Below are 11,745 nucleotides of genomic sequence, written 5' to 3'. Positions count from 1 at the left end.
CCCCATATAGTTGGGTTTTGTGGGCTAGTTTCAAGGTGTAACCCCTTCTAAACACTTCCAAAGCCCAACCCATTGAAACCCTAATCCTTCCCCCTATAAATACCACTTATAACCAGCCTCCCTACCACTTTTGCAACCCTAAAAACTCACAAAACATCCACCAAACCGTAGCTGAAAGCAAGGGTTCGAGTAGATTGACACCCCTTCACGAAAATGAGCATAACTCACTCAATTCTTATCCGATTCACTCGATTCTTTTTCCTACTTGCTTGTATAATCATGGGGTTCGATTCCTAGACTTCTCCTTGGAGAAATCAGACCTGGAAATGCCCCGAAATCGTCCATAAACTTTCTGTTTGTTTTTATGTTCATCAAAAACTTGTTTAAACCTATGTAACTTGTGTTCAACACATCTCATACCTATGTCCTAATGCTTACAACTTATCCCATGGTTGGTTAAGCTTAAAAACAAGGTTGAGACATTTAAAAATCAGAGGATTAAACCTCATAAACTTGGTGTTTTGTTTAGGGTTTCAACCCACAAATCATGTCAAACATAGCCTTTGATACATGAGTGATTATGGAACAACTTGGGTTGTCCTACATACAATCCTCACATGATTTGATGATTTCTCAATAGTTAGGTTGTTTATGTTATTGTGCAAATCCTGGTTCGTGACCCTCCTTGGTTGTTGTTACACCAAGTGAAGTGGTGAACATTCAAGGGGTTCCTAAATGGAAGCATGTCTTTCCTACCCCATACATGACATCTATGATAACACGAGGTGCCTAAATGAAGGTTCTAATCTTCTACCTCCTACTTGAATTATTGGACTAAATAATATGTAGTACTTAACCTAGATATATATATACACTCATTCGAACCTTTAATGTTGAACTCATGTTTATATGTTAAAGTAGTAGAACATCACCTAAGACCTAAACCTTGTTGTGATTCTTATGGGTGTTCAACTCATGAAAATATTATCATAACCCTTGTGGTTACCAAGTGTCATACAAGTGTTATGGGTTGAAGATGATTACTTTCACATGCTATTCTCATATCTTACTTTTATGTTGTTTTTAAAATACCGAATCTCGACTCTAAGCATACATGAACTTTAACCCTACACATTCAACCTTCTAACCTTATCAACTCGTCAACAATTGGATAATCGGAAAACATATGCAAACTTTGTGAGTATACTCGTACTTTTCCCCTTTTACTTTTACCACTTTTGGGGTGTAACATGTTTACCTATTGAAACTTACACATGAACTTTTGTCTAAACACACGAACATTCCTATAACAATGCTTGTATATGTGATGGCTTGATACTTTAAATTTGGGTGATTCTTATGTGTTGAACTTATCATTAACTTCGTACGAGCCAAACCTTGACATATGTAGCGCTATAGGATTAACGACCCGCCTCTACTGAAACTTTGGTTATGTCATGAGCAAGTTGCGTTTTCTTGGTTTGATATGTTATACACATGCCATATTTAATGTTTATCTTGAATCGCATGCTTGCTATGAGGAATTGTTCACACTTTTATCTTATGCTATGTATGTACCAAACTTGTATACTCGCCTTTGCTTTTGCATTGAATTGTATTTTTAAACATGTTACAGGTTGATGATGATGAAATGAAAACGGATAGCAAAGATGCCTAGATACTCACTTAGACGTTTAGGTTTAAAGTGTTGTATCAATTTTGTTTATGTTATGTTGAACAATGTTGTTATTTGCTTTTCTTGTAATGTTTTGACATTTATTTTGGAAATGAAATTTGGATTATTAAATTATTGTCACAAATAGCGTTATGATGTCTCGAGCAATCTTCACACTTCGTCTCATCCCGATGTTTCCGCCATTGGTTGGGGTGTGACAATACGTCCCATACCGTATCCTAAATAGTAAAACAAATTATTACAGATAACAACTAGTCAAATGTTCTGTTCCGACAACTCAGATTCAAACATAAATATTGATCAAATGCTTCTAGAGACTAAATCTGCAAGATCTACAGACAACTCTGCTCTAGACGCTTATTCTAAGCTCTCCTTCCTAGCAGATAAGCATCCTAATTGCCTGTCACATACGTTAAAATAAAGTCAATACATAAAATGTAAAGGTGAGCATACAAGTTTGATAATAGCATATAGAGTTCGAAATAGTTTACGCATAACCAGCACGTACACAGAGGAAAACGAAGCATGTTAATTATCGACATGGATCTATCGATACCAATGACTGCGGGTTGACTGCCCGAGGAAGTTCGCAATACATGATTACCACCGTAATCCATGAAAGTATTTGTCCTTAACAACCCCCGTGTGAACGGGTGCTGAGTCCAAATTATAGTACTATCGTCGTTAAGGCAGGTAGACAGCATTCCACGTGTAAACATAACAACAAGCATTCATTTAGTCACGTAATACATGCAGAACGGTTAGCGTTTAAATATTTGAGTAGTGTGTTCGATTGTGATTTAGATAAGTAAAGTATGTAACACCCAAAAGTGCTAAAGCAAAAAGGGTTCGAGCATACTCACAGCGATTGATTGATGGATTGAAGGGAGCGCTTGAGAGTAGGGTTAGCCTGAATAGTTCGATAGGATAACGATGAGTAACGCGTTAAATGGAAACAAGTGATGATGGGTCGAACAACCTGGTCGATCGAACTGTAGGTTCGATCGAACGGGTTGTTCGTTCGGTTAGACAGTCCGTTCGGACAGCCTGTTTGATCGACCGGTAGGCTTGATCGGTTGGACTGTTCGAGTGGATTGTTTCTTCCTTTGAGTAGGATGTGTTTGTGTATGATGGCTTGTCCTTTTGAAGTTTTCGTTGTAGTATTTGAGAACACTGAAGTGTTCTTACCTTTCAGGTCGATCGATCGAACGGCCTGTTCGATCGGCCGGCTTAACCGATCGGTTAGATACTTCAGAATGGGTCCTCAGTGGGATGTCACCTGATCGGACGGCATGTTCGATCGGGTGGCACTCCAATACATCGAACGAGTTGAAATCGATTAAGGGTTGAAGCATAGTATCTCATGATTCGAAGAGTAATGTTACCAAACAGTCGTTCGATCGAACATCACTTCGTTCAATACTATACTTCATGAAATTGTTAAAGAGTGGGGCCATGTGCTAGCCGATCGGCTGGCCTGTTCGATCGGACAGCATTCTGACCTGGTCGGTCTGTTCGTCTAACACCATGTAAATGTTCAGATCGTAAAGCGTTGTTACTTCCTACTATTCACAGTCGTAAAGCGTTTCGCATCGATTAAACATTCGATTACTTCGATTCCTTTGATTTACAACACTTACTCCACATAATACAAATAATAAAACATAAAATAGACTAATTACAGTCAAGGAAGTCAAACTTGACTTGGACTTCGACTTTGACTTTTGAAAACATGAGGTGTTACAATATCTAGCACAACTTACAAGTAATGATGCCTAAGATTCTTATAAATTAACAGTATATAAATTATTTTCTTTTAATTTTTTATTCAGTCAACCAATTATCACTTTTTATTATTTTTCTTCAAACAACTCATTATCATTTTTTTCATTTTTTACTGACTTGTTAAAATTCTTTTCCTTTTAATTTTTAATGTTTTTTTTTCCTTTACAGCCTTTTATATTCATGGGAGATAAACCAAAATAACACAAAAGGGGATGCTCATGTGTCATGTTAGTTTGTTTACTTATAAGCGAACAAACAAATGAACAAGAACAATAAAACAAGGGTTTTTGTATGCGTTTGTTCGTATTTGTTTACGAAATTAATTAAACATACATAGACTAATGAACATAACTAAACGAACAAACATAGACGAGTGATAATGAACCAATTTAAATGAACAAACGTAAACGGACATTCATAAAGATATGTAAGAAAACGAAACATGTGTTTATGTTTGTTCATGTAATTACATGTAAAAATAATGATTGTGCATATAAAAAAATAGTTAGTTAAGTAAAAATAATAATTTATAAGTGAGTTGAAACATTATGCCAATAATTTTTTTTTTTGATTGAACTAATCTATGAAGTTGTGTGAACATTAAGCATGTTATGTGGTGTGGTGATGTTCCTAATTATTATCATCATCCTCTGTATAGGTGTCACAACCCTTCATCCTCATCCACTACCCTATATATGGTGTGATTCATGACCTCCATCATCATCACCATCCTCCACCTTCCTCCAACTAATTCAAGAAGGCTCATGGTTGACACTAAAATATCCACGCTTACCATGCATGGATTGAGGGGGGGGGATGTACAACGCGAATCATGTCCCATATGGTAATCCATGATCCAAACCACCGTTCTCGCACCCGCAACCCAGGGCCAGTCCAACATTTTTAGAGGCTCTATGCGAAGTACAAAGTTGGTGCCCTTGTGAGACTTTAACCTAAAAAAAATATCAAACGGCAATAGCAAACCCCAATATCAAGTCGTAAAATCGCAAATATTAAATCACAAAATTGTTTTTTTATGGTTACTGATCGCAAATCGCACCATCAGCAACAATCGATTACCCATAGTTTCTCCCTCATCGGCACCATTGGCAGAGGATTATTGTATTCAAGTAAAAAAGGAAAAGGGATTTGGCCAATAACACTTCAAGTTTTTGGTGTAGACATTTTATTTGTTTAGGTCATTATGCGTTTGTTCATTTACGCCAAATACGTACATATACATACCCATGGAATGTATGAAAAAAAATTGGAAGCCCCTATTTTTTGGGGGCCTTCATGCTAAGCCTATTAGTCTGACCCTACCCCTACCGAAACCTTATATAAAAATAAAATAACATGGGAAACAATATTATTAATAATATTGAGTCGATTTATAAATAAAACATTACTTTCAAAAATATATTTGCATTTAAAAATAAAATGAGTTAAACAACCTCAATAGTTTTAACATGGTTTGATTAAAAAAAAGTAAGAAAAAAAAGAAATAAAAAAGCACCCAGTTTGAAGTAAATATTTTTTTTAAATCATCCATTATTCCATTTTAGTAAATATACTTTTTAAAACAATCTTTTAGAAAAAAAAAAAAAAAAAAAAAAAAAAAAAATCTCCCAAGCAGTCAGCATAAACTCTCTTCTTCCTACGACAAGAATTATTGATACTTGTTTATAATTATTGCTTCCCTTTCAATTCTTTTCCTTCCGAGTACCTTAAACAGCCCAATATCAACGTAGCATTGTAGCAATGCGCTTTGAATATGACTGTGAAGAATATTAGTGGTTTGAGTGGGGTAATCTAGTTATGTTGATTGTGAAAATTAGATACTGTTATAGTGTTGACTGGTTGGTAAAGTCTCTTTGAAGGCTGCAGTTAGAGCTTGTGTGAAGAGCAAAAGTACGTATTGTTTTGTGTAAACTGTAAACCTCCTAGGCGTGTATATATTTTTTAGTTGATTAATAAAATTTACTAGAGGTGCCGCCCTCTTTTACACAAAAAAAAAAAAAAAATAAAAAACCATAGCAATGCCCTCGTTGAGTTCGAACCCTACAATCAAAATTATGGCAACCATGTATCTGAAAGACCGTCTTCCTCAACATTATGCCAAATATGCAAAAACAACAATCACGAAGCAACTTCGTGTTATTTTCGTTATGCCACTCTAGAAGAAGAATTAACCGAGCTTGGCAGCCGCACAACTAGTCTACAAACATTGCAAGGAACACACCAACAACTTACACGACGGCTAACCCAATAATTAGTTTAGAGCATTATGGACTGCACACTTAGAAAATGATGACGGGGGTAGCCCAAGACTAAATAAAATGACTAAATATGTAAACGCTTAAAAGGTTAAAAGGTTCAATGGTTGGAAAAGCTGAGAAGATAAAGTAAAGCAATACGGGAACAATAAATAAGTCACATCCCCAGACAGTCTCACCAACCACAGCCGTAAAAGCAACGCAGGTCCACAGAGCACATGCTATTATCCAGGGGTCAAAAGGCTTCAACCCCCGAAAGGGTAAGCCCCTCGCTGCAAGCTAGGTCACTAGTCAAATGAATGCCTCTTTGGGAGATGTCTTCTCCTATATAATTGACACTTCATTTACTGAGTGGGGACATTCCGATCAGACTTGTTTCCTTAAACTCTGGTCCTTTACATCGTGTACTTGCTTCATGCAAGTTGCTCTCATTCACATCCAACTCACGTTTATTCTCTTTGTTTCTTCATCCTTTTCTGAACACACTTCAGAATAGGATCTTCAAACAACAAAAACAAACTAGTGAACCTCCTTCCACGTCTTGCAAACGTGGGGGGACCCCACGACCTGCGTTAGGCAAGGTTAAACCCTTTAACCCTTCTGCCTAACCATCCTTGCTACTACGTTTGGTCTATTATTTGTTGCTTCAACAAGTTGGCGCCCACTGTGGGGCTACGCCGCTATTTCTCCTCAGAAAGACCTAGTAGTGTAGTTCTTCTCTCTTAAAATCGCCATGTCTGAAAGTGGATCCCCGGGTGAAGTGAATCAGGTACCAAACACTTCAACTCCGGGTAGCAGCCAAGCTCATGTGGCTATTCCAACCTCTTTCTCAACTTCGGGGAGCACACCCGAGTTTCTTACCTTTAACACTCCAACTCCTTCTAGATCCGGAGTTCCTTCCCCTAATGTTGGCGTCACTGACACCCCAACACGTATTGAACTTACCCCCGAGGGAGTTGCCAACAATTTCCTTGAGTTGAGGTCTTTCCTCAACCAGTATGTGAACAAAGAGAAGGATAAGGGAATAAGGATTCGTCTAGACTATGATGAACCTGAGCCAACGCTGTCTCCCGGACCTCCCATTCCACCTTTTACAGCCAGGAATGAAGCCGGTCCCAGTAATCCATCAAACCCTGTTCCATATTTGTCTACAATGGCAAACCCCACAACACGTCCCATTTTTTCATCTCAGCCGGTCATGAGTGGTGCCCCTCTGGGTCATGAGCTGACCCTAGATCAGCTCCTACAGTCCCCGGTAACAAGCTTTCCAGCTTCTACAGCAACCTCATGGGAACAAGCCCTGTTCGTGTTTCCATTGGCACGGAGTGCAGTTATGAGCACCCCTCTTGGAGTTAGCTACCCAGTTGTATCCGGAAGCCTCCAAGGCTTCAACCCTATGTCCCAGATGATGACCCAGATGATGGCCAGCTTCCCGTGGTAACACGTCATCAATCAAGTGCTAGCCACTTAGGGGAACAACAATGGTAATAATAATGTGGGTACAAGGGTCGAAGAAGACTTGGCCAAACCCTATAAGCCAAGTAACCTTTCATGTTTCTCACAGCAAATAGCCGATTATGATTTTCAAACAAAGATCAAGATGTCGTCCCACATCAGAACGTATGATGGGTCTGAGGACCCAGAGGACCATCTTCAAATCTTCACCGGTGCAGCAAGGATTGAGAAGTGGTCAAATGCTGAATGTTGTCTAATGTTCATGCAAACCCTTATCGGATCTGCCAGGATCTGGTTTAACGATTTACCTGCTCGAAGCATTCGAAGCTTCGATGACCTTAGCAAGGGTTTTCTGGCCAACTTCTCACAGCAGAGACGATATGTCAAAGATGCGACAGTCATTTTTCAAATAAAACAACGTGACAATGAAAGTCTTCGCGAGTTTATTGAACGATACAAGAAGGAAGGTCTGACCTATGTAGGGGCAGATGAAAAAATGAGGGTTGCCGGTTTCATGAACGCTATCACCTCGAAATATCTCACAAGAGATTTCAACAAGTCCCTGCCAAGACCTTGGAAGAAGCTCTCGAAAGGGCAGAATCCCACATTCGGGGAGAGGAGGCGGTTGACATTAAAGAACAAAGGAAAAGAGGGTCTAGCTGGCAAAGTAATAGCCCAGCCAGAAAAAGAGGGAACTATAGCTCCTATGACAGACGACAGAAGGGTTCAGACCATCGAAGGTCTGAAGGCCAGAACCCTCCAACCAGGGAGAAAAGCATGAGCTTCACCCCCCTCACAAAGACTCTCCAAGAAATCCTTGCAAGAGAAGAAGTCAAGCAGAACTTTAGGCCTCCTAGGCCTCTTCCCAAAAGCAGGAAAAATGAGAACTCTACACAGTTCTGTGAGTTTCATGAAGAAAAGGGTCACCACACCAACGATTGCTTACAGCTCAAGAAAAGAATCGAAGAGGCTGTTAAGTCCAGGGAACTCGCTCATTTGGTAAAAGGGTTCGGGACAAAATGGCTGAAGGAAAGGGAAAGGAAGTCAATATGGTGGACTCTGATGAAAAGGTTCCTCATAAAAGGCAGCGGTTGGAAGCTTGGGAGCTTCAATGTGTTTGCTTACCCCCAACAGAAAAAGTCCCCCTTTCAGGCCCTCTCGTTGTAGAAGCTACTATTGGAACATTGAAAACATATAGGGCATACACAGACACGGGGGCAGCCACTGAAATCATGTTCGAGAAATTCTTTAACCGTTTAAGTAATGAAGAGCGATCAAGGCTTCAACCCTCCGGAACCTCCATAAAAGGTATTGCCGATATCCCCCTCAAGCCTTTAGGGCATCTGACACTGAATGTTTGTTTCAGCGAAGGTCAGAAGGAACGAGTCCAGCCACTCACCTTTGTGGTTATCAACATACCTTTAAACTATGATGTGATCATAGGAAGACCGAGACAATGTGCCTTCTACATGGCCGTGTCCATTAGACATGGCACGGTAAAATTCCCAACTGAGAGGGGGATAGCAACCCTTCAACCCTCTCAAGAGGCATACATGGTTGAAGGCGAAAGTCCCAGAAGTGAAGAAGACAAGCAAAGGCTTATCATAAATCCTAAGTACCCTGAACAAAGAATAAGGGTCAATCCAAGCCTTTCACAGGAAACTCTCTCTTATCTGGAGCAATTGTTGACACATTACAGCGATGTCTTCACTTGGTGTCTAGAAGACATGACAGGAATCCCCCGAGACATTGCTGAGGAAGACGAAGAGAAGACGGCATTCCACACCGATAAATGAATCTTCTGTTACAAGAAGATGCCCTTTGGACTCAAGAACGCTGGAGCAACCTACCAACGTCTGGTGGACAAAGCTTTTGCAAACCAAATTGGCAAAAACATGGAAGCCTATGTCGATGACTTGGTAATCAAAAGCAAGACGGAATATCAAATGCTTGACGACATCCAAGAAACTTTCAAAAATCTCAGAAAGGTTAACATGAAACTTAACCCCGAAAAATGCTCATTTGGATTCCATATGAGTTTCAGTTCAGACATATAGCCTTAACAGTTTCAGTTCAGACATATTAAGAACACAAGCTCAGCTTATGCATCATAGAGACGACAGGCTCAGCTTATGCATCATAGCCTCACAGGCTCAGCTTATGCATCATACCCTCACAGGCTCAGCTTATGCATCATACCCTCCGAATGCAAAGAGTTGATATATTCTGAAATCGAAGTAAATAGAAGTTGTTAAGTTGATGTTTTGAAAGTAGGATTATTCAACTGAGATAAACTTACAATTTCAGTTGAGTGTAGTTGAGAGTTTGTAAAGTGTGAGTAGAGTGTAGATATCTCTGGATTATTTATAGAGACTGAAGCTAGCAGTGCTGTCTTTCAAACAGTGTATGGAAGAGTGTTGATATATTATAGAGACTGCAGCAAGCAAGCTGTCTTTCACACAAAAGTAAAGTGTTGCTTTTTCCTGTAGATTGTACTTCCCTGCTTTTGGCATCCCTTTTTGTGAGATGTGTGAGCATTGAGAGAGAAAGCATATGGTGATCCGTGTGAAGTCAAATGGACGGTCCCGATCTTGATCCCTTTTTGTCTGTAGCATAAGTCAAATGGGTTAAGATCAGTTAAAAAACAAAAAGCATAAAAATAACAAAACACATCATAAAACACAAAATATAGTCAAGTTTATATTCTCTCAGTAGCATAGCATGTTAAAAATTAATATTCAAGGCTTAGAAATTACCAAAAAAGAGCGAAAAACCGACTGAATTCGAATCTCAGCCCATTCTTGACACTAATGCTCCGTTAGTTCTCGCAAAGTCAACCATCATAAAAAGAAATCAAGTATTAGTAAAGATTTGATATTATTTATAACCAGTACACTATTAACTTAAAATAAATTTAATATAAATCACATTTTGTCAAGTTGCAAATATAAAAACCTTTATTTGGCAAGGGATCCACAGATTTGAACAAGGGATCCGTTTGATGTTCTGATAAGTTGCAATGAGTGTTATATATCTTACCATGTTCTTTTGTGATTCTTATCTTTAATCTTGATGTAGATTTGTTAGTAGATGCGCTTATTTCAAATTAGGTTGAAAGTTTTGTGATATTTGAATTTGTATTTTTGGTGATGATAGTTAGCTTATAAAAAAAAAAGAAAAGAAAATTGATGAATGATGATAAACTTTACTTTACCTCTGCTTGAGTGAGCATGAGACCACTAAGTGAGGGAACATTCTGCATATGAAGCCCCCATCGATTCGAATGAAGCAGCGTTCAGCGTCGCCAAAGCCAATTCCGAGACTCTCCAAGCAGATACACTTTCTCCGGCAGCCAGAAGATCGGAGTGAGCTTGTTCTGTAATAATAGTGATCGTGACAGTCGTTAACCAAAGGTATAACTAATTAAATTCAGATCCTAAAAAAAGGTTTCCTTGCGAGTTGCGAGTGACATACCTGAGTCGATTCATCACAAAACACATGCGAAAATCCTTCGTAAACCTCAGATTTCGTCCTTCGAACATCCGTCAACCGCTTCACCTGAAAAGTAAGAATCACAAAAGAACATGGTAAGATATATAACACTCATTGCAACTTATCAGAACATCAAACGGATCCCTTGTTCAAATCTGTGGATCCCTTGCCAGATAAAGCTTGTGATACATCTCATGAAACCCTAGATCTGCTCATCGAGCATCCCACAGAACAAACTAAAATAAAAAATACATTACAATCTATCTTTTCACTATTCCATATCTAAATGACCTAAATATCATAATTATCACAAAACCATGATACTTATCAGTCCCAAAAATGAAGGAAAAGATCAAAATATAACAGAACAAAGTAAAATCAAAACTACAAAAACAATTTATCCTTTCACTATGTCATATCTGAAATTAAGCTAACTATCATCACCAAAAATACAAATTCAAATATCACAAAACTTTCAACCTAATTTGAAATAAGCGCATCTACTAACAAATCTACATCAAGATTAAAGATAAGAATCACAAAAGAACATGGTAAGATATATAACACTCATTGCAACTTATCAGAACATCAAACGGATCCCTTGTTCAAATCTGTGGATCCCTTGCCAGATAAAGCTTGTGATACATCTCATGAAACCCTAGATCTGCTCATCGAGCATCCCACAGAACAAACTAAAATCAAAAATACATTACAATCTATCTTTTCACTATTCCATATCTAAATGACCTAAATATCATAATTATCACACAACCATGACACTTATCAGTCCCAAAAATGAAGGAAAAGATCAAAATATAACAGAACAAAGTAAAATCAAAACTACAAAAACAATTTATCCTTTCACTATGTCATATCTGAAATTAAGCTAACTATCATCACCAAAAATACAAATTCAAATATCACAAAACTTTCAACCTAATTTGAAATAACCGCATCTACTAACAAATCTACATCAAGATTAAAGATAAATCAACATTTAGAACCTAACCTGAGTCGATTCATCACAAAACACATGAGAAA

General features: G+C 38.4%; 1 long non-coding RNA gene across 1 annotated transcript; it reads right to left on the bottom strand.

Moving 5' to 3' along the window:
- Positions 1-9,366: 9,366 nt before the first annotated feature.
- On the bottom strand, positions 9,367-10,089 carry LOC118481221. The gene is made up of 3 exons (XR_004864947.1): positions 9,969-10,089; positions 9,512-9,818; positions 9,367-9,438 (listed from the first exon to the last, which is right to left on the bottom strand). It is a non-coding gene; the product is annotated as an uncharacterized LOC118481221 (long non-coding RNA).
- Between the last annotated feature and the right edge of the window lie 1,656 nt (positions 10,090-11,745).

Source organism: Helianthus annuus, chromosome 8, assembly GCF_002127325.2.
Source record: "Helianthus annuus cultivar XRQ/B chromosome 8, HanXRQr2.0-SUNRISE, whole genome shotgun sequence".
Taxonomy (NCBI): domain Eukaryota; kingdom Viridiplantae; phylum Streptophyta; class Magnoliopsida; order Asterales; family Asteraceae; genus Helianthus; species Helianthus annuus.
This window is presented reverse-complemented; position numbering and strand designations above follow the sequence as displayed.